Source organism: Dipodomys merriami, unplaced genomic scaffold (assembly GCF_024711535.1).
Source record: "Dipodomys merriami isolate MVZ:Mamm:240054 unplaced genomic scaffold, mDipMer1.0.p SCAF_1029, whole genome shotgun sequence".
In the NCBI taxonomy this organism is placed as follows: Eukaryota; Metazoa; Chordata; class Mammalia; order Rodentia; family Heteromyidae; genus Dipodomys; species Dipodomys merriami.
The window spans coordinates 125,465-149,500 of NW_027202304.1; the positions used below are offsets into that span (position 1 = coordinate 125,465).

General features: G+C 37.5%; 1 long non-coding RNA gene across 1 annotated transcript in view; it reads left to right on the forward strand.

The window, feature by feature from the left end:
- The first annotated feature begins 8,243 nt into the window (after nucleotides 1–8,243).
- Nucleotides 8,244–24,036, forward strand: part of LOC138809347 (uncharacterized) — a 48,685-nt gene continuing 32,892 nt past the window's right edge. Inside the window, exon 1 of the long non-coding RNA XR_011366816.1 lies at nucleotides 8,244–8,529. This is a non-coding gene — a long non-coding RNA (uncharacterized lncRNA). The remainder of the gene's footprint in view (nucleotides 8,530–24,036) is intronic.

The window sequence follows — 24,036 nt, forward strand, 5'->3', positions numbered from 1 at the left end:
GTGAACATATTGTACAGAGGGGTTACAAATACATGGGCAAGATAATGAGTACATTTCGTATCAAGCATTGCAGCCTCCTCCTTTGTTTACCCGTCACATCCCTTCCCAACCTCTCCTCACACCCCACCCAATCCGCCCCCCCCCCAAAAAAAAATTGTAAAGTTCGTTTTTGGCATGACAACTTGTACTTATACCTGCATCGGGTTCACCTGTATCCTTAAACGACTTGTTTTTCCCCATCTCCTCCACAAATTATACCGACATCAAAAATAGTGAAAGCAGGGGTTGTACTGTGGGGTGGGACATACAAAGCTACCAGGAAATAATCTTATAAATGAGTTAGAAACAAATGCATGAAAAAAAACATTTAAATACTTATATAAGAGTTCATTTTCCAAACATCACATTATCTGACCTTTTCTGCTTGACTGATACATATACTAGATATTGCAAATAAGGGAAACCATGGAGCTTTGTTTCTTTAGGCTTGGCTTACTTCATTTAATATAACTTTTTCCAAGCCTTTCCATTTCCTAACAAGTGGGGAAATGTCATTCTTACTGATGGAGGCATAGAATTCCATTGTGTATATATACCACATTTTCTTTATCCATTCATATACTGAGGGGCATCAGGGTTGGTTCCAGATCTTAGCTATGGTAAATAATGCTGCAATAAACATAGTTGTGCTGGTAGCTTTAGTGTGGTCTTGTTTGAAAACATTTGGGTAAATGCCCAAAAGTGGGATTGCAGGGTCATTAGGACAGCTCGATGTGAAGTCTTTTCAGGAAACTCCATACTGCTTTACAAAGTGGTTGAACAAGTTTACACTCCCACCAACAATGAAGTAAGGTTCTCTTCTGTCCACATCACCTCCAGCATCTGTTGTTGTTAGAGTTCTTGATTATAGACATTCTAGCTAGCGTGAGGTGGTACCTCAAGGTTGTTTTGATTTGCATTTCTTTTATGGCTAGCGAGGTCGAGCAATTCTTCATGTGTCTGTTGGATATCCTTCTTTCTTCTTCAAAGAAGTTTCTCTTCAAGTCTTTAGCCCACTTATTTATTGGGCAGTTGTTTCTTTGAGGATTTGTTGTTGGGGGATTTAGTTTTTTGAGCTCCAAGTATATTTTAGATATGAGACCCTTGTTCGTTGTATGGCTAGTGAAGATCTTTTCCCATTCTGTGAGCTTTCTATTGATATTGCTAGCTATGTCCTTTGTCATGCAGAAGTTCTGCAATATCATGCAATTCCATTTGTCAAACCTTTCTTTGATTTCTTGTGTTTCTGGGTCTCTATTAAGAAATTTTCATCCTCAGCCAACGAGGCCTGGGGTTTCTCCTATTCCATCCTGTAAAGTTTTCAGACTGTCTGCTTTGACTCCGAGGTCTTTGATCCTTTTGGAGTTAATTTCGGTGTGGGGTGATATATAAGGATCTAGTTTTAGTTTTCTATAAGTAGATAACCAATTTTCCAGCACCATTTACTGAAGAGGCTGTCTTCCTTCCATTCTATTATTTTAGCTCCCTTATCGAAGATTAGTTGGCTAGAGGTCTGTAGGTTCATTTCTGGGTTTTCAATTCTATTCCATTGGTCCTGAGGTCTGTTCTTATGCCAGTACCAAGCTGTTTTGATTACTATGGCTTTATAGTAAAGTTTGAAATTTGGTATTGATATTCCTCCAGCACAGTTTTTTCTGTTGAGCATCGTTTTGCTATTCGGGGTCTTTTATTGTTCCATATGAATTCTTGGATTGCCTCTTCTATTTCCTTGAAGAATGAGGGTGGAATTTTGATAGGTCTCACGTTGAATTTGTAGATAGCCTTGGGAAGTATTGCCATTTTCACGATGTTTATCTTTCCAATCCAGGAGCATGAAAGGTTTTGCCATTTTCTAAGTTCTGTTTTGATTTCCTTTTTCAAGATTTTAACGTTTTCATCATAGAGGTCCTTCACTTCTTTGGTTAAGTTAATTCCGAGGTATTTTATTTTTTGAGGGGCTATTACAAATGGAGTTACTTTCCTAATTTCAGCCACACTTTTTTCATTGTTGGCATACAGAAAAGCCATGGATTTTTGAGGGTTTATTTTATACCCTGCTACTTTGCCAAAGTTTTGAATCAGCTTGAGTAATTTGGGAGTGGAGTCTATTGGATTCTTTAAATACAAGATCATGACATCTGCAAAGAGGGAGAGTTTTATTTCTTCTTTCCCTATTTGGATCCCCTTTATGTTTGCATCTTGTCTTATTGCTGTAGCAAGGCTTTCTAATACTAGATTGAAGAGAAGTGGAGAGAGTGGACATCCTTGTCTTGTTCTTGAGTTAAGATGAAATGGCTTTAGTTTTTCACCATTAATATAATGCTGGCTGTAGGTTTGTCATATAAGGCCTTTATTGTATTGAGAAATGTTCCATGGATTCCTAATTTTTCCAAAACCTTCATCATAAAGGGGTGTTGGATCTTGTCGAATGCTTTTTCTGCATCTATTGAGATAACCATGTGCTTCTTATTCTTGCTGCCCTTGATGTGATGAATTATATTAATTGATTTGCATATATTGGACCAGCTTTGCATCCCTGAAATGAATCCTGTTTGATCGTGGTGTATGATTTTTTGGATGAATTGTTGAAGTCAATTGGCCAATATTTTGTTGAGAAGTTTTGCATCAGTGTTCATCAAAGAAATGGGTTTATAGTTCTCTTTCTTGGATGAGTCCCTGCCTGGTTTTGGGATGAGGGTTATGATGGCTTCACAGAATGTGTTCGGTAGTGAAATTTCTCTTTCAATTTCATTGAACAGTTGGAGGAATATTGGTGTGTGCTCTGCTTTGTAGGCCTTGTATTATTCCGCTGTAAAACCATCTGGTCCTGGACTTTTCTTAGCTGGGAGGCCTCTTATTGCTTTTTGTATTTCAATGCTTGATATGGGCTTGTTAAGATAGTTTAACGCATCTTGGTTTAGTTTTGGCATATCAATATTTGCTAGGAAAAGGTCCATTTCTGTCAAGTTCTCAAACTAATGAGCATAAAGTTTTGAGAAGTATTCCCTTATAATGTTCTGAATCTTGGTTGTTTCCGTGGTGATGTTTCCATTCTCATCTCTGAGTTTATTAATTTGGGTGTGTTCTCTTCTTTTTCTGATAAGATTTGGTAGGGGTCTGTCAATTTTGTTAATTTTCTCGATGAACCAACTCTTTGTTTTGTTGATTCTTTTTATAGTTTTTTTTGGATTCTAATTCATTTAATTCTGATTTAATTTTAATCATTTCTTTCTGTCTACTGGATTGGGGTTTATCTAACTGCTCTTTCCAAGGAGGTTTAGATGTGTCATTAAATTGTTGGTTTCAGATCTCTCCAATTTGTTGATGTAGGAGCTCAGAGGTATAAACTTGACTCTGAGTACTACCTTTGCTATGTCTCAGTGGAGCTGGTAATTTGTGTGTTCATTTTTGTTGAATAGTATGAGCATTTGAATTTCCTTTCTAATCTCTTCCATGACCCACCCGTGATTCAGCAGTGTATTGTTAATGCATTCCATGAATGCCTTTAGTGATCTTTTTGTATTCTTTTTCTGCTCTCTCAATTCCTGTATTACTCTTTGATTAGCTTCCTCCCATTCGTGGGATTCCTGTAGTTCTCTTTGAGTGTTCTCAGCCTGCTCACGCCATTCCTCCCTTTCTCTTTGAGTATTCTCAAGCTGCTCAGACAAATCCTGTATCAGTTTTTGAGTAGCTTCCTCACACTTATGATATTCCTGTATAAACTTTTGGATTGCCTCCTCTCTCTCCTTATCATGCTCATACAGAGTCCTTTGTAAGTTTTCAATCTTTTCATTTATCATGTTTGCCAACAGTGTTTGTAGAGCTATTTGGGAACTCTCCTCTTGATTATTCATTACCTGTTCTATCCCCTCATTATCAAGATTGGGAATTGAGATACTCGGACTTGCCATTTTTCTTGTGTTTTTCTGGCTTACTCTGCCCATTTGAGATGAAAATAGCACCAGTTTTGTGCTAGAACACTCTCTTAAGGCAAGCATCAACCAAATTCTGAATTTGCACAGTCAATAGTCTACAGATACAATAGTTCAACAGATACAATCTAGTTCAACAGATAAATCTATTCAATATCAAACAACTATATGTTAATGGGCTATGAACCGCAAAGAAGAATTTGGAAAACCAGAAATTATTAGGGTTAGGGAGCGATGTGGGTAAAAAATAGGAATAGATTGATGTCGGAAATCACAGGGAGTGTTAACTAAGTCCTAATCTCAAAGCAGGAAATAGGTTGGGTAGGATGAAAGTGGAGAGAGAGCAAAAATGAAGAAAGGGAAATGGAAAAGAAAAGAAACCAGAAAAAATAGAAAAATAAAACTTAATAATATTATGCAGGAATTCGACAAGAATCTATTTAAAGAAGACTGTGAATATAATGAGAGAAGGGGAGGGATATAAAGGAGATGTGAAAACTTAAAAATAAAATGCTTAAAATATTATATAGGTATAAAGAAGTATTACTGCTATTAAGGAATTTATGTCTCATAGGTATTGAATTGAGTAATAAATTTGTGGATTAAATGTGTACACAATGGAGGATAGGGTCTAATATTCAACTCCAGGTTTATCTGAGGATGTGCAGGACAAGAGGTACATTCCATAAAGAAGAACGAAAGAGAGGAAAAGATGAAAAGGATAAGAAAGGAAGAAAAAAAGATCCGAAGTTCAGTAGAGCTAAACAAAAAACAAAAAGATAAGTAAAAAAGAGAAAGACATCAAAAAAGAAGGAAAAATGCACACATGTATCCCTAAAATAAAAATTGTAAGAGGGAAAAAAAAGTTACTGGAAAACATTTTTTTTTCAATCAAGACAAAAATTAATGATTAAAAACAGTTTTAGAAATGAAAATTTTTTTAATATAAGGTACCAAAAAAAAAAAAAAAAAAAAAAAAGGAAGAAGAAGAAGAAAAAAAAATCTTTGATTTTTTGCAGAGGGGTGGGAAAAAATCCTGGATCTCCCTTGTGTCCCTAACCAGCCTCTTGTTGGAGTCTCTTGTCTGCTTTTGGTCCTTTGGCTTGGTTGGTTTCTTAAGTCAGTTTATTCTAACAGGCAGAAAAATGCTCTGCTTTACCCAGGATTTTGTGATTCTCCTCCCAGGCTAGTTCAATGGGAGTCAGATCTGCTTTGAGTATCACAAAAGTGGGAGATGCAGTGATGAGGCTAGGTTCTGGGTAGAGTTGAGGCCTTTCAACAAGCAGTAGCTTTTTCCTGGTGGCTAGTTTGTGAAAGACTCACAAAGCCCAGCCTGGAGCCATTCTCGGGTTTCTGTTTACTGAATTTCAATTGATTGTCGAGGCTTCTGTAGGGAGGGCCAGCCTCTGGCTCTGATTACCCAGTGAAGAATGCCACTACTAGGGCTGGCACCCAAGCTGGGTGACTTTTCCCTGGGTGGAGCTGAGTCTGGCAGGTCACAATGCCGTTAAGTTCTTGTGACCTGCTAAATGATTCATTTTATTCCAAGGCTTGAGTTGGAGCTCTTTGTCAGTATCCAAGATGGAGATCTCCAGTAGGGGGGAAGGGGTGGCATTCCCTCCTCTTCTCCCTGAGAAGGAGTGAGGACATCAGGCTTCTACTCACGCTGAGTCTTGGTTCCTGGGTCGTCTCTGGTCTGTGAACTGCAGGATGAAGATATCTGCTCCTTGTCGGTTCTTGCTGGTTTTGAGTAGAATCCGCTCACCTGCTGCATCTGGCTCCTTTGTCCCGGACTTTGTGTGGCTCAGGTATGGCGCCTGCAGTTGCAGCTGCCACTGCTGCCGCCACTGTGGCAGCTGCTCACAAGAGCTCAGATCTGTCTCCTTGCCTGGATTTTCCCTCTCTAGCCTGACTCTCTGTCCTGTGATGGCACAATTGGTGTGATTCTCTGGCTTAGGACTGTTCACTGGAACTCTAAAAGTGCTTTCTTTGTGAGAGCTCGTTTAGACTCCAGCTTCTCCACCATCTTCCCAGGTCTGACTTTCTTATATTCAATACAGTGATCTTCTCCTTCATCCACATTGCTGCAGATTTACCCAGATCCTGAGTTCAAATTTAAAGCTTGGAAGATTAAACATCACGAATTGCAAGCCAGTGAGTTAATTTTTTATTTTACTTTTCTCAGTATGGGCTTGAAGTCAGTTTGTGGCAACTCTGCCTCAACTTGGATCACCCTAGGCTGGGGTGCAGCGACTAGACCTACAGCTGCTTCTGGGATCCTAGACCCTCAGGTCTTGCAGGGAAAGCAATGCACAGAAAAATGTGGCCTTTTTATATTTCCTTCCTTTGCAAGGTGACCCTCATGGGTCTGAATGACACTGTTGCAAAGGGTACTTTACCTTGCATTGCTGAAGGCTGCCAGACTATCTGGGAACCCATAGGCCCACTTGGCAACATAGGCCCTGATTTCGAATCCCCCTCCTAACACCAACCAATGGCAGGATATACTAAGAAAATTGTTCCCAACCATAGGAAGAACAATGGAATGTTATCAATGTCAATGTTCAATGAGTTGATCATGAATGATGCTACTATAAATTTAGGCAGCATCATTTCAGGAGGCTAATTGATTTTTATTTAGTATTTATGAAGCATAAAAAGAATATTATTACTTACAGGAATGCAATAATTTCAGGACACTGATTGATTTCATTAATAGTATAAGGATGAAAACAATAACATTAATGACATGGACGCATTATTAATACCCAGGAATTGGTAGGAATGTATTATATATAACTGAGTAATATATAGACATCTTTAACACTCTATATAAATACATAGAAATATATATATAAATACATATAAATACTTCCATCTGCAGGTCAATCTGTTCTTATTTTGCTAACACCTGGGGCTTGATCTCAGGTCCTGGTTATAGCCTTTCAGCTCAATTTGCCCCAGGATGGCGTGCTGACACTCACCCATTCATGAATTGGGCCTAATAGGCTTGTGGCTGTGAGATCAGTTGCCAGCATTCCCTAAAAATGAATTGTGGAGTAAGAAGTTGATGGCGACGCATGTTTTCCTTTTCTGTGAAAGTCCTGAGTGTCGGGTATGAAGTGGAATACATATGCTGACCTATATCTTATGTAATCAATGTTTTATGTGCCATAATAATCAAAATAAATTGTCAATACATGAATAAAACAAATAAAATAATTGCACTGAATGCAATATGGAGTCAACATATGTATGTAAATATGAATCATATATGTAAATTGTACATGAATAGGATGTTTTCTAGTGGTGGGGATCTATTTCAGGCCTAAAGAACCGACATGTATTTCTTGACTTCAAGGAGGCCAGCTTCCCCTTCCCACACAGTGCAACAGAGTTACCAAGACCATAGGTTCCAATCCCAGTCCTGGCAGAAAAATGTCACCTTTATATTATGTAATAGTATAGTAATTCTTAGGTATTTCATTATGCCTCCATTTTATGAATGTGATTGTTTAAATGCTTCATAAAGCATTAACTAACATCGATCAGTGTCCTATAAAATAATTCTATATAAATTTATCCTAGAATCATTCAAGGACTGCTCTTTCAATCATGACATACATCATATTCTATTGGTAATCATATGGACAAGAATAAGTTTCTTAGGATCTCCTTCCATTTTGAGGTGGCTGGACCAGGATTCCAACTGTGGGCTATAGCTCCTGCCACTTAAACAGGAGGATAGGGAACTTATCAGTCTGTCCAAGAACATCAGTAAGATCAATGATTAGGCAGGCACCAGTGGCCCTCAACAGTCTTCCTTGATACTTACAAGGCTGTGATGGGTGGATCATGGTCGAAGTCACACTAGGCAGGAAAGTCCAACTTCAGTGCCAATAAAGCCAGAATCCCTTCCCTGTGGCTCTAGTGTGGATGGCCAGCCTTGAGCAAAAGCAGCTCACAGACTGTGCCCATATCCTCAGTTCATGGTCTGGGACTGGGAACAAACAGCCATACACAATGATCTGTGCAGCCATGCCGCTAAAGCAGGTCACCCTATTGTCTCCAACTGAATTGGACATTGTTCCCTGGGAAAAGGGCTGGGGGAGCTGCTATCTTCTTGACTCCGCCCATGCTGTTTGCATCACAGGATTCTGGCCACACCCCCATTCTTTCATTGTTCTTTCTGACCAATGAGATACAAGAATGGCGGCCACGCCCACATTCCATGCTGCCTGGTAGCACCAGGATTCCCTCTGTTAGTTTACAACACTACCAGCAGTTGAGGAAGGTATAGATGGTTGAGTGGTGAGAAGAGCCTCAAGGCGACTGGAATAGAGAAGGAAATTGAGATGCCTGCCTAGTCCCCAGCCCCCCGCCCCCCGCCTTCCCAAGGTTCAGAATTTCAAACCAGGCAATGGTACCCTGCCAGGCTGTGTAAAGCCCCAACTTGGTCAAAGGCCTTGGTTCTCTGAGGACATGTGTCTGCAATGCCACTGCCATTCCCATTCGCCCCACCTGGAGCAGCCTCAAGCAACTTCCCCCAGGAGCACATGTGAGTGGCTGCCCCAAAACCACCCCTACACTGGGTCAGACACCCCTCTGAGGGCACCAAGACCCGCTACTTGTTTCCTCTCCCTGGCTCTGAGGAGCCACCTTTCTGTTTTGGGCATTTCTAAAACAGAGCCTCTATATGCTCTGGCTGGGCTGGATTGATGTCCTCCTATCTGTGACAGGTATGCTCCACCGGGCCTGGTCATCTGTAGTTGGGGTGGTAGACATGTAGCAACATGCACAGTCATCAATTTAGATGGATTATCTCAAACATTTACTCCACAGCAGCCGAGTTTTTTTTTTTAATTGTGAAAATACTGTCCAGAGGGGTTAAAATTACATGGGCAAGTTATGAGGACATATCTTATCAAGCATTGTAGCCTCCTCCTTTGTTTCCCCTTCCCATCCCATGCTTCCCCCACCCCCTATCCGATCCTCCCCCTCCCCCTACCAGAGTTGTCAAGTTCATTTTCTACATACCACTTCTACGTCTCATTGTTGCAATGGGTCCAACTTTAATCCCTATTTCAAAGATTTGTTTTTTCCCTTCCCCTCCATAAATTATAACAACATCAAATACAGTGAAAGCAGGGATTATACCGTGGGGGAGGGATATAAAAAGCAACAAATAAATAAATCTTATGAATGTACTAGAAACAATCGTATGAAAGAAAAAAAATTGAATAGATATCTTAGGGTTCTTTTCACTAATATGTATTTATCTGAACTTTTATGCTTGACTCAGATATATACTAGTTATTGCAAATAAGGGAAACCATGGGACCTATCTTTCTGTGGTTCTGGCTTACTTCACTTAATATAATATTTTCCAAGTCTTTCCATGTCCTAACAAATAGAGCAATGTCATTCATTCTGATGGAAGCTTAGAATTCCATTGTGTATATATAACCCAATTTTTTGATCCATTCATCTACCGAAGGGCATCTGGGTTGCTTCCATATCTTAGCTATGGTAAAAAAGGCTGCAATAAACATAGTTGTGCTGGTAGCTTTAGTGTGGTCTTCTTTGTAAATATTTGGGTAAGTGCCCAAAAGTGGGATTGCTGGATCATAGGGGAGCTCTATGTTGAGTGCTTTGAGGAACCTCCATAGAGCTTTCAAAAGAGGTTGAACAAATTTACACTCTCACCAACAATGAAGTAAGCTTCCCTTCTTTCCACATCCCCTCCAGAATCTGTTATCAGAGTTCTTCATTATAGCCATTCTAACTGGGGTGAGGTGGTATCTCGATGTTGTTTTCATTTGCATTTCTTTTATGGCTAGAGAGGTTGAGCATTTCTTCATTTGTCTATTGTCCATCCTTCTTTCCTCTTCAGAGAAGTTTCTCTTTAAGGCTTTAGCCTTATTTATTGGGCAGTTGTTTCTTTGAGGATTTGTTGTTGGGGGATTTAATTTTTTGAGTTCCAAGTATATTTTAGATATGAGACCCTTGTCTCTAGTATGGCTAGTGAAGATTTTCTCCCAATCCGTGGGCTTTCTATTGATCTTGCTAACTATGTCCTTTGCCATGCAGAAGCTCTGCAACTTTGTGCAATCCCATTTGTCCAACCTTTCTTTGATTTCTTGTGTTTCTGGGTCTCTATTAAAAAAATTCAACCTGTGCCAAGGAGACCTAGGATTTCTCCTATTCCATCCTGCAATGTTTTCAGAGTGTCTGATTTGTCTCCGAGGTTTTTGATCTATTTGGAGTTGATTCTGGTGCAGGGTGATATATTCGGATCTAACTTTAGTTTTCTATAAGTAGTTAACCAAATTTTCCAGCACCCTGTACTGAAGAGGCTGTCTTTCTTCCATTCTATTATTTTAGCTCCCTTATTGAAGGGTAGTTGGCTATATGTCTGTAGGTTCATTTCGGGGTTTTCAATTGTATTCCATTGGTCCTGAGGTCTGTTCTTAAGTCAGTACCAAGCTGTTTTGATTACAATTGCTTTGTAGTAGAGTTTGAAATTTGGTATGATATTCCTCAAGCACAGTTTTTTCTGTTGAGGATCGTTTTGCTATTCGGGGTCTTTTATTATCCTCTATGAATTATTAGATTGCCTCTTTTCTTTCTTTGAAGAATGAGGTTGGAATATTGATAGGTATCGCACTGAATTTGTAGAGAGCCTTAGGAAGGATTGCAGTTTTCACGATGTTTATCTTTCCAATCCATGAGCATGGGAGTTTTTGCCACTTTTTAAGATCTCTTTTGATTTCCTTTTTCAGGTTTTTAAAATTTTCATCATTGAGTTCCTTCACTTCTTTGGTTAAGTTAATTCCCAGGTATTTTATTTTTTGTGGGGATATTACGAATGTAGATGCTTTCCTAATTTCAGCCACACTTTTCTCATTGTTGGTATACAGAAAAGCCATTGATTTTGAGGGGTTAATTTTATACCCTGATACTTTGCCAAAGTTTTGAATCAGCTTGAGTAATTTGGGAGTGGAGTATATTGGATTCTTTAAATACAAGATCATGACATCTGCAAAGAGGGAGAGTTTCACTTCTTCTTTCCCTATTTGGATCCCTTTATGTTTGCATCTCGTCTTATTCCTGTAGCTAGGCATTCTAATATTAGATTGAAGAGAAGTGGTGAGAGTGGACCTTCTTGTCTCGTTCCTGAGTTAAGAGGAAATGGCTTTAGTTTTTCACCATTAAGTATAATGCTGGCTGTAGGTTTGTCATATATAGTCTTTATTGCATTGAGGAAAGTTCCATGGATTCCTAATTTTTCCATAACCATCATCATAAAGGGGCGTTGGATCTTGTCAAATGCTTTTCCTGCATCTATTGAGATAACCAGGTGGTTGTTATCTTTGCTCCTGTTGATGTGATGAATTATATTAATTGATTTGCGTATATTGACCCAGCTTTGCATCCCTGAAATGAATCCTGTTTGATCAAGGTGTAGAATTTTTTGGATGAATTGTTGAATTTGATTGGCCAACATTTTGTTGAGAAGTTTTGTATCAATGTTCATCAAATAAATGGGTCAATAGTTATCTTTCTGTGATGTGTCCCTGCCTGGTTTGGGCATGAGGGTTATTATGGCTTCATAGAATGAGTTCAGTAGTGAACTTTCTCTTTCAATTTCATTGAAGATTTGGAGGAGTATTGGTATGAGCTGTGTTTTCAAGGGCTTATAGAATTATGCTGTAAAGCCACCTGGTCCTGGGCTTTTTTTAGATGGAAGGTGTGTTATTGATGTTTCTATTTCAATGCTTGATATGGGCCTGTTAGGATGGTATAACTCATCTTGGTTTAGTTTTGGCATGTCAATATTTGCTAGGAAAAGGTCCATTTCTGCCAAGTTCTCAAACTTATTAGCATAAAGTTTTGAGAAGTATTCCCTTATAATATTCAGAATCTTGGTTGTTTCTGTGGTAATGTTTCCATTCTCATCTCTGAGTTTATTTATTTGGGTGTGTTCTCTTCTTTTTCTTATAAGATTTTCTAAGAGTCTTTCAATTTTGTTAATTTTTTGGAAGTAACAAATCTTTGTTTTGTTGATTCTTTCTATGATTTTTTTTGGATTCTAATTCATTTAATTATGATTTAATTTTAATTATTTCTTACCATCTACTGGATTGGGGATCATCTTGCTGCTCTTTTTCAAGGAGACTCAGATGTCATATTAAATGGTTGGTTTCAGATCTCTCCAATTCGTTGATGTATGAACTCACAGCTATAAAGTTGCCTGTGAGTACTGCCTTTGCTGTGTCCCAAAGGAGCTGGTAATTTGTGTTTTCATCAACATTTGAATTTCTTTTCTAATCTCTTCAATGACCCACTCGTGATTCAGCAGTGTGTTGTTCCAGTGTGTTACAGGATTTTCTCTGGTGGCTTTTCCTTTTGAGTTTTAATTTTTTTCCCTTGTGGCCTGAGAGAATGCAAGGTATTACTTCAATGTTTCTGAAAAGTGATAAAATTATGAGAGGAAGAAAAAAATTAATAGAAAAAAATTAAAGTAAAAAATTAAAAATTAAAAAAAAAACTTTTAGAAAAAAATTGTAAAAGGTACAAAAAAAGAGTTCTTTGATTTTTTTGTGGGGGATGGGAAGATCCTGTATCTCCCTTGTGTTCTTAACCTGTCTCTTGTTGGAGACTCTGGTCTACTTGTGTTTGATTTTCCTGTGGTTTAATGATTTCTTAAGTCAGTTTGAGCAAGCAGAAAAATCACAGCAGACGATTCTTGAACCACTGGTGAAGGTCTGGGTCGGTTCGTAACAATCAGACCTCATTCTCCTCACAGGACAGTTGTGAGGAAACAAGGGATTTATACAGAGGGATCTCTGGAGCATGGCTAGGAACAGAGGGAGTAGTCTTCAGATAAGGTTCTCGGCAATTCTGTGAGGAAATGACAGGAAGATAGCCAGAAAGGGCTCAGGCAGGGCCTGTTATTAATTGTGCAACAGATGTGGGATTATGAAACAAAACATGGCTCTCTCTCATCATTACCCTATCCCCATGAGGAAGAGGATCCTTCACTGTGTTGAGTTTTGCAGCTGGAGATACCAAGGCAGAGAGAAGCCAGGTGACCTACTTATGACTTCAACTTCAGAGGAAGCTCTGCCTGACTTTGCTAAAATGCTCCCTAGGACAATGGGTGCTATTCAGTCCGCTTCTTGTGGTAGGAAGTCCACTTCTTGTCAGTCGTGGGGCTAGAACTCTAGGCATGGGCCATGTTCCCAAAAGCCTCAGCAAAAGGCTAGTGTTCTACCACTTGTGCCCACAACACTACTTTTGATTTTCTGGTGGTTCTTTGGAGATAAGTGTCTCACAGACGTTCCTGCCTGGGCTGGTTATGAACCATGATCCTCATATCTCAGCGTCCTGTGTAGTTAGGATTAGAATTCTGAGCCACTGGCACCAGACTTAATTGTAATTCTGACTTTTTTTCTCTCTCTCTTTCACAAGAACTGGTCAAATGGGTGCTGGAGGAGGGGTCCCAGCATCCCCATGTGGCTGGAACCCAAGGTTGGCCCTCTCATTCTGGAGGTTGGCTGTGGGTCAGGAGCTGTCTCCTCAGCTTGTTGAAACAGCTCCATGAGATAAGCCCTTCTGTTACCTGGATAGACGGTAACAGTTATTCATTGTCCATCCAGCCTTACTAGACTTATTGTATTGCATTGCTTTCTACATCATTTTCTAGCACCTGGCCAAAATTATGATATGTATTTACAGAATGAAAATGTAATGCCATCTTAAGAAAGTTATTTAGGGCTCCGGGAATGTGGCTTCATGGTACGGTGTTTGCCTAGCATCCATGAAACCCTGGGTTCAATTCCTTAGTAACACATACACACACACAAAACCACTGGAAGTGGTGCTGTGCCTCAAATGATAGAGAGCTAGCATTGAGCAAGAGAAAAAAAGCTCAGGAAAATTCCCTACCCCTGAGTTTATGCCCCTCTACTGGCAAAAAGAACAAAAACAAATCAAATCAAAAGAACACAAAAACATTCAGTTAGTAAATGCAAAATAAATAACCCACACTTGGAATATATAATTGCTCCTTCCATACTGACCCCTGACAACAGTCCCTAATTCATGTACTTTACTTATATGAGGATACTGTGTTGAAAAAATCTTGTTCATTAAGTCACAGCAATTAATGCCAGGGATGTGCTTAGATGTCAGGTAACGTTTAATTCTGGAAATTTAACCATTCCAGGATTTGTGTCGTCACTGTTAATCACAAAGGGAATGGTAGGCTATGTGTGACTTTGAAATCTTTTTGGACAGTTATGGCACCAAAAATGCAGAGGTTAATTAATAGTTGTGAAAGAAAATAAGGAATAACTCCAGATAGAAGGAATAAATGATAGTAATTAAGGTATACCAGAAACTGTTCTTGAGAACCATTTTTGGTTATTGTAGAACTAATTGTTAGCTAGGCTGTTCCTCATTGCCTTTAGCATTCTAAATCTCTTAGGCTAGCTCTTAATCTCTGTGTGATAAATGTATCTCCTTCTAAGCTATTCTTTCATACCTTATCTCCTTTGCTTTCTAAAAATCTTATTCTTTCTATATTTCTCTATGAACATTTCCTGATACTAAATACACCTATACAGATGGCACAGGATGCTAATGTAAGGGTCCCATAGCTCATCAGTCATTAATGTAACAAAATGGAAAGGAGGACATATTTTTTGCTACTTCAATTTTTCTGAATTGCTGCAATATCATTTGGTTAAAATTTCCATTCTTTTTCTACACAGTGTCATTCAGTGCACATAAATGCAACTATCAGCCAGGTGCTGGTGGTTTACTCCTGTAATCCTAGCTACTCAGGAGGTTGAGTCCAGAGGATTGTGGTTCAAAGCCAGCCTGGTCAGGAAAGTCCACGAGACCCTAACCTTCACTTAACCACCAGAAACACGGAGGTCATGTTCTAGCTTAGCACCCAGGATCAGAGTTCAAGCCCCACAACCAACAAAAAGGTGAAATATGACTTTAAGTTTCCCCAAAAGGAATGACAAGTTCAATAATCTTCCCAAACAAAAAAATTCCAAAATGATTCAGTGCACCTACTTTTGCTGAGTTATGTTATGGATTCTTTTCTGGACATATGCTCTAAAAACAAATCATTTAACTAGGGATACAGGTGGACCCATTTCAACAATGAGATTTACAAGTCATTATGTCGAAAAACGAACTTTACAACATTGGTGGGGGGGAGGATCGGGTTTGGGGAGGGGGGAATATGGGAAGGGATGGGAAGAGGAAACAAAGAGGAGGCAACAATGATTGATAAGAAATGTACTCGTTATCTTGCCCATGTAATTGTAACTCCTCTATACGTTATGCTCACAATAATAAAGAAAGAAAAAAACTTGTAAAATATTAGCTTTACAATAAACTTCATCTAATATTTCTCGTTTAAAAAGAGAAGTCTATACAGTTGATGTCACTTGGCTTTCTTACTATCTTAGTTTAAAGCCAAACCAGGCAGGAGAGGCTGTCAAACTCTTATTTGTAATTACACAGCAAAAAAGCCAGAAGTGGAGTTTTGGTTCAAGCAGTAGAGTACTAGCTTTGGGGGTAGGTGAGCAGGAAAGAAAACTGTTCAGGGACAGGGTTCAGCCTCTGGGTTCAAGCCCCAGAACCAACACAAGCTAAACACAAAAGCAAACAAAAAAACAGATATTTCATTGGACCCTCCTTAAAGGAGTATTGGTCTGAGAAATGGCTCCTTTTGCTGATCATACGCACTGGATGCTTTTTTGGAATCCTTATTGCTCTGGAGAACTCAGGACCAAACTAAAGTAATTGATAACTGACTTCTGCAACAAAAGAATCATCTCGGGGTGAAATATCCATCCAAAAAACACTATAAAACATCCATGTCTTTGTTTCATTGCAGTAGAATTTTTTTGGGGGGGATCCAGTCTTGGGCCTGAACTCTGGGCCTGGGCGCTTTACCTCAGCTCTTCAACTCAAGGCTAGCGCTCTACTACTTGAGCCACAGCACCACTTCTGGCTTATTTTTGCTTATGTGGTGCTGAGGAAGTTTACCCAGGGCCTCAGGCATGCAAGGCAAGTGCACTACCACAGAGCCAACTTCCCAGCCCCTGAAGAAGAACATATTTAAAACAACGTTCTTTCTTTTTGTTCTATGCTGGCCATCAAATGGCACATTATATCTTTTTGTAATACTCTCAACTAGAAGTTTACAGAAAAATTATATATAAGTAAAAACACACTAGAAAAATTCAGGGACAAAGTTTCCTTCAAGCCTTCAGATTCTCTTCGTTTACAGTATAAAGGAAAGCACATGTTAACTTGAACTTTGTCAATACTCTATGTTCCATTCCTCTACTGGGATCAGTTTCCATATCCAGTAACAGTTACTTCCAGGAACAACCTATGGTGCTGCTTGAGGTATAATGAATGATTTCTGGCTTCACCGAAATAACACAAGAACACATTTGGACCTGATGTAACACGTATTTCAGAGACAACTTAGTAAAGAGAAAATATGAAATTTATATTTCTTATAAATACATTATTCATGAGTATATTGAATTCAAAATTTGTAAATTCTCTGTAAATTAAGGCGAATTTTAAAGAGGAAGAAGGTTCCTAGATCATTTTTTTTGTGAGTATATGTGCTGCACATTATTTCCCAAGTGTACATGAATTTGTTAACTCGTGTTAACTATAGCAATAATAAGAGAAAGAGAAATTCTGTGTTTAAGTATAAAGGTTCAATACACTATAGAAGACTCTACAAATAAGACCACATTGAAACAATAAAGCCAAGTCCAATATGTAGATTTATGAGAGTGATATAGAGAAAGCATTACTCCTACGTGGAACCCGAAGTATGAGGCCACTCCCTTCCTAATCACGCTTGCTAATGACACAACTTTGTAGAAATTAGAATGGAAGAATAATTCTGTTTCCAATGCAAGTCAGATATGGATTTAATAAGGAAAAAATTCCATCTTGAGAGAGCAGGGATTATACTAGCCATCAACTGGTGGATAAGATCACATTTTTTTCTTTCCTTTACTTATATATTTTTTGTTGGTGGTGGTCTTGGCACTTGAATTCTGGGCCTGGGCACTGTCCCTCTGCTATTCCGCTCAAGGCTAATGCTCTACCACTTTATCCACAGTGCGGCTTCCAGTTTTCTTGCAGTAAATTGGAGAAAAGAGTCTCCTGGACTTTCCTACCTGGGCTGGCTTTGAACCCCAATCCTCAGATCTCACCACCACCCAGCTTAAGATCACATTTCTAACCGTGTACATTCAACATATGTAATGTGTATGTTCATCTATCTTTATATGAATTCTTGAGTTAAAAATCTGGGTTACAGCTTAGACTTTACACTCACAAAAATGTTTGTAGTTTAAAAGTTGTTTCTACTGGATAAATGAAACCTAAGTATGTAAAGGAGTCTGGGAAGTTCAGATTGCATCCAGCCTGGGCAGAACAGTGTTTGAGACACTATCTGTAATTAACCAGCCAAAAGCTAGATTGGAAGAATGGCTCAGGTGATGGAATAACAGTCATGAGCAAGAATGATGAATAAGAGCTTGAGGCTTTTGCATACATACATATAAACATACACATACACACAGAGGCACTTATATGTGCACACACATATACACAAATGAAGCAACTCTCAGAATATGTAGAAAAGTTAGAAAATAATAGAAAGTATGTCCTGAGTGAGACTAGAATCAAGTGGTAATTTTTAAAATTAGAAATTAATTTTTAAAATTAAAATACTAAAGTGAACTTTCTTCAAAAAAGTTTGAGAATGTTACATAAGTAGGGACCAGAGATAGTAAGAGAGTCAAGTAATCAATATTAAAGGGATAGGATCCATGGAGGAATGAATCAGAGACCCGGCAGGTGCATTTGAAAATGTTCATACCCTGTGTCAAATGTTAGAACATCTTTGAAAATAGTGCATGAACAGTCTGAGAAGTCTAGTGGATAATATCACTGGAAAAGTTCAGAATTGATAGTCTGTATCTAGATTAAATAAACCAAGAAGGGGCTGGGAAGGTGGCTCAGTGGTAGAGTGCTTGCCTTGCATGCATGAAGCCCTGGGTTTGATTGCTCAGCACCACATAAGCAAAAAGAAAAAAGCCAGAAGTGGCTCTGTGGCTCAAGTAGTAGAGCACTAGCCTTGAGCTGAAGAGCTGAGGGACAGCATTCAGGCCCAAATTTCAGGCCCCATTACTGGACCCCAAAATAAATAAACAAACAAACAAACAGATAAAGAAATAAACCAAGAAACTATGGTGGGGCAATGTGATGTAAGCCTTGAATTCTAGCACCCAAACTGACAGGAGATTAGAGACTGGAATTACTACTGAGAACTTCGCTGGACCAGGTAGTATAATTTTGTCTTAATGAAACAAACAAAACAAGAAAGGAATACACAGTTGGAAATTTGGGCTAATTTTTTCATTATGTTTTGAGAAGCCAAGTTTTCTATTGAAATACAACTAATCCTCAGTTTTGTTTTATTTTATTTTTTATTTTTTTACTCTTTTTTTTTTTTTGGTTCCGGTTGTGGGGCCTGAACTCTGGGCCTGGGCACTGTCCCTCATCTCTAGAGCTCAAGGCTAGCACTCTACCACTTGAGCCACAGCGCCACTTCCAGCTTTTTTTTCTTTTTCCTTATGTTGTGCTGAGGAATTGAACCCAGGGCTTCATGCATTCGAGGCAAGTGCTCTACCACTAAGCCACCTTCCCAGCCCCTCCTCAGTTGTGTTTTAAATGCGCTCTTCATTACAGAACATTCCTAGATGCAAAGTGGTTCATGATTCCCATCCAAAATTTGAAAAAGTAAGTAATCATCATTCTGTTAGATTCCAAGGAAAGGATGAAGGATTACAAAAGCTTAAGCCTGGAGGAATAGCAAAGATTACCTAATGTAGGTCTTTATAGATCTTGCTAAATTGGAGTTTAGACTTCAAAAAATATTTTGGTTTCATTTGTAATTTCATATTCTATAGGATACTACAAAATTCTTTTTAGGTAGAGGGTTTAATTGACAAATTTACAGATGTTTCTTGCATTCTATTTACCTAGCATATTGTTTCAAGCGAGTTATAATTAGAACCCAGTTAATAGATAATTCTAACTTCATGTAGAAAATGATAATGTGAATAATTTAGACAGAGTTGCCAAGAAATTGATGTTATTAATTTATAAATTTAGAAAAAGCAATTTTTGAGGCTTTAATATAACATGGTATGAAGAGAATAATTGTGTGACATCTTCTTTCTTCTACCTGTATGTAACCCAGGAAGCAATTTCCTTAATTACGTGCCTCTGTATACAGTGAGAAAAATGCTAGGATTTGGGTTTGTTTTTATTTTTGTTTTTGTTTTATTGCTTTGTCACAGGGCTTGAACTCTGGACCTGGACACTGTGTCTGAGCCTGTTAAGCTCAAGGCTTGTGCCCTACCACTTCAACCTCAGTACCACTTGTGTCTGGCTTTTGCTGAGAAGTTTATTGGAGATAAGAATCTAGGGAACCTTCCTGCCTGGGTGGGCTTTGAACTGTAATCTTCCAATCTTTAGCATCCTGAATATCTATGATAGTAAAAAAGTATAAATATAAATAATATTTGCAAGAATATCAGTGGAGGAAAAATGATGCAACCTAGTATGTTGTGGTGTTCTTTCTGGAACACGGAGGGCACCACATTAGCAAGGTGTAATATTTTTCCCAATACAGATAATCTATTTGTGATGTGAATTAAGGGAATTTTGAGGTGCACCCTACAAGTTGGAAACTGTTGGTCTAGGATGACTTTATGGCATAAATTTTGGGATTGATGTTCATAGAAATAATAGCTTAATCTGATAAAAAAATTGCTTACTCTTGAAGAATTAATTATAACCGGTGCTTTATAGTTTTATCCTATACCAGAATGTGGCTATTTTTCTGTTCACTTCTCAATCTGTAACACCCCATTGGAAAATGCATCTATTGCAGAATTACATAACACGGAAACAGAAACTATTTTGAATCTCTCAGGTATGGAATGTTGAGAATTTGAAAGTGAGTAGTTATTAGTCATAGGAATTTTGAAGAACACACATATTCTGTCCTCTTAACAACTTATTTACTTTTAAAAGTTATGGGTTTCCATAGAATTAAATGTTTTCCGGTTTTAGTATGAGAAAGTACTAATTTATTCTTTTTTGAAAATATTGGCAAGTATATTGTGAAAAAATTTTCTAGTTGGATAACATTCAAGTTGATGGCCTCTGATAAAGAAGGGGTAATTAATTCAAATTATATGCCAAATAGCACTGAATTTTTAAAAAGTTACTACATAAAGAATAATATTTACTATACCAATACAGTGAAATTTTATTTCATGCAGCTTATTTTTTAAATTTAATTTTAATGTGAAAGTGATGTGGGTTAGCAATTGTAAGGCAGTGAATACATAACTTTTCAAACTTGTTATGCCCTCTCTCATTTTTTCTCACGTTTTTCCTTCACACCCAAACCCCTCACACGTTGTAATGTACATTTCCAACATATTGTCTTTTGAGTATTGCTATTGCATTGGTTTGCTTTTTGTCCTTTATCTCGCCATTTTGTTGTTTCTCTTCCCTTCCCTAATTAAGGTAAATGTATACACAATACACAGGGTACCAAAATCAAACACAGTAGGAGTTATACCATAGGGGAAAAACCCAAGGAAAATAGAAATCACATAGTACATTAAAAACAACAACTGCAAATAAATATCTCTTTCCATATCTTGGAGTTCATTTTGCTCCGCATCAGCTTATACCTTCATATATATGCATAACAAAGCCACTGGAAAATAATAGTTTCATGGATACTATATCATGAAAACAACATGTTAACTGTTTTTGATGATAAACGTGGAATTAGGATTGGTAAATTTGAGATTCTGATAAAGGAATTTCAAAAGTGTTTTAAAATTATGACAGGTAAATTTTAATTGTTCTAACTTTTAACTTAGCCTATTCAGAAAATTTAAAATTTCCTGGGAAAATAGGCTTTCATGCAAAGAAATCCATGGAGACTTAGCTGAGAGGGAGCAATGTGGGTAAGGTGGCTCATTTTCACAGTAAACAAAGAAACCTCTCAAACCTTGCTGTAAATCCTGTATAGGTTCCCATGAGAATTGTCCTTACCCAGGAAATATACTCTTACTGTGTGAAACAAGGTTGTAGTGGAATTTAAATTCAAAGTTTTTTTTAAAATAAGACATCAAAATTTGTGAATTGACCTTTAATTACTAAACAGTAATTCTCTTAAAAAGCTTATTTGGGTCAAAATATTTAGGGAGAAAGTGTCCTGCACAATGAAAGAACGTATTGAGTTTACACTTCTCTGTTTTAATACTTTCCACAATGTCTTTGCACGTGAAGCACTGAAACACAGAAAAAATTCTGATTGGATACTTCAATGATTTCACATTTCTAAGTAGCTCAAAAATATAATATCCTTATTAACATGAGATAGTGAAAACTTCTCCTATTTCATAAGCCCAAAAGATCGGGGATCAGAAAAGATTCGAGCAAATAGAAAAGGTAAGAAAACACGATATTAGAAGACCTAGCTAAGCGTTTTGGTTTCAGCAATGGAGGGGGCCAAAACTATTCTATATAGTGATATAGATTGTGTTAATCTTTTTGCTACCTAAAGTAATTTTACAGAGCTTATTTGGTTCAGTATAATGCAGAATAAATTGAATGAAGACATGAAAATAAATTCCACCTCCAAATAAAAGAGTTTTCAAAGAGAAACCATGAAGATGTAGCAGTGGGGGAAGCCTTATGGTGCTTCAGCTTCTCTAGAATTGAAGCCAAGAACCTGTGATTAATTGGAAATCAGGCAAGAGCTAAGAAGAGGACATAGAAGTAGGACATAGAAGTATTGTCCTTTGTAACAGACAATATCATCCAAGGAATTGGTGATTTAACTCTATTCTTCTCATACATCTTGTTGAGCAAATACAAGACCAAGAGGAAAATAACCTATTGAAATAATTTTGCAAAGAATAATTTCACTGTTCCTGATATGGTACCTAAGGAGATTCTTACGAGAGAAGATAAAAGTTTTAAGAGAGAAGATAAAAGTGGAGTATTCTTAGGATTCCTCTAAGCATCTTGTTAGCAAAATATCTTTGAGGTTAGAAGTGATTGAACCAAAAAGTGGTGGAATACTTATTTTTGTGGGCACTTTAGACACAAGAAGATTTCAAGGTAAAAAAAAAAGAAAAATTATAGCTAAATATTTGTGATTATAGGTTCTTGGACTGGATTTTTGGAGACAAAGTTTTGCATTAGCGTTGGTCCGCATTAACATAGTTGTTGGATTTTCGTGGCAACCAAATGAAAAGGGGAAGTTTAATGGACTCGCTTGAACAAGTAAACAGCATGATAGAAAATAATGGCAAATAATATTTAATGAATTATTTTGAACAATTACTTTGTGAGAACAAAGAAGGAAAGATATAATTCAAAATTACTTGACGTTGTTAAAAGTATGAAAATGGAGTAGTGAGGAGATTGAGAGAAAACAGAGAGGACTGTTTTCTCTCCAGTGGAGAAATAGGTTCTTGATCTTGTTTCTTCCATTCTGTCTTCACAAGCTATCAAGTGTGACTCAGGACTGGAGTATCCAGTTCAGACAAAGAGCACTCGCAGAAGAAAATATTTGCAGAAGATATAGGTGATTTATAACCTTAGACAATCTTTCTAAATCTGGTCAAAATTCTCCCCTACCCCAAACTGCCCTCTTTGAACAGATTGTTTGCTTTTCCAAAGACTGCCCTTCATTAACTGCTTAAAATTTTGAGAGGTCATATTCATACTCTCTAGAGATTGCTGTTTGGTTGTCATTTTTGTGTGTTGTTTTTTTTAACTGAATTTCAAAAGGTTGTACAAGTGTTTTACAATTAAATATGTCCATCTGATTGTCTAATGCTCCTGGATCAGAGTCACTCCTTCTATCAATGTCAACCAACTCTTTCTCCAAGATTGAATTCAGATTTAGCACTTCCTTCATTACATATGTACATTGAGTATTCTAGCTGTACTTGCCCCGTGTTCCATTTTTCATTCATTCTATTTCTTTATTATTGTTCCTCTCTGGTTTCAATTTCCTGATAGTCATTCTGTTAAACTGCCTGTTAATACTTTGAAACGTTTATATACATTCCATGGAGTTTCACTCCCACATATACTTGAACTGATGTCAGCTTATATTTCCATAATTCATTCATCTGCAATAACAACTAGCAAGACTGGAGATGTGAAGCACTTAGACATGATTTTATATCTTTAGTCAACAAGAAAATTTAAAAATGGCTTAGAATTTATTTCTAACTACCAGTTTTTATAAATTGCTTTGTAAAATGGTGTATGATTATTTTATTTTACATAGGATAATTTTTTCTACTACCTATAAGTTTTGGAAAAAGAAGAAAACTAAAATTTACTACTTAGAGGAATATGATACAAATAAAAGACAGATTTTATTTTTGTCACATTTCTCATTAGTACCCATATTCAAAACTTAAAGTCATATTTCTTACTATGTTAGACAGATAGGGAAAATATAAAACAACACATGATAAGGCAACTATTAGTGACTTTTTAAAATGTACCTTCTTATGTGATAAAATTTACTTTATTAGCTAATATTTGGGTTTGAAATATGGGAGGCTGATCTATTTAACACATTTCTGGAAGGCACCTACTGAACAACACAAATGGTGGGGAGTACTATTTCTACACTTCGATGAATGGTTGAACTTGTTTGCTATTGGTGCTGGGTATGTAAATCAACTCTATTGTAACTAGCTCCCTACACTTGAAATCCTGGTAATGTCACTATCATCTACTTGTCAAGTGCTATTTTGGCAAATGTGATTTTAAATAGTTTATTTGAAAATGAATATACTTTCAGGAGATTAAATATAGGTTATCTTTGGTTTGAGAATGACAACATTTTTTTATACTACAGAACCTCATTTTACTG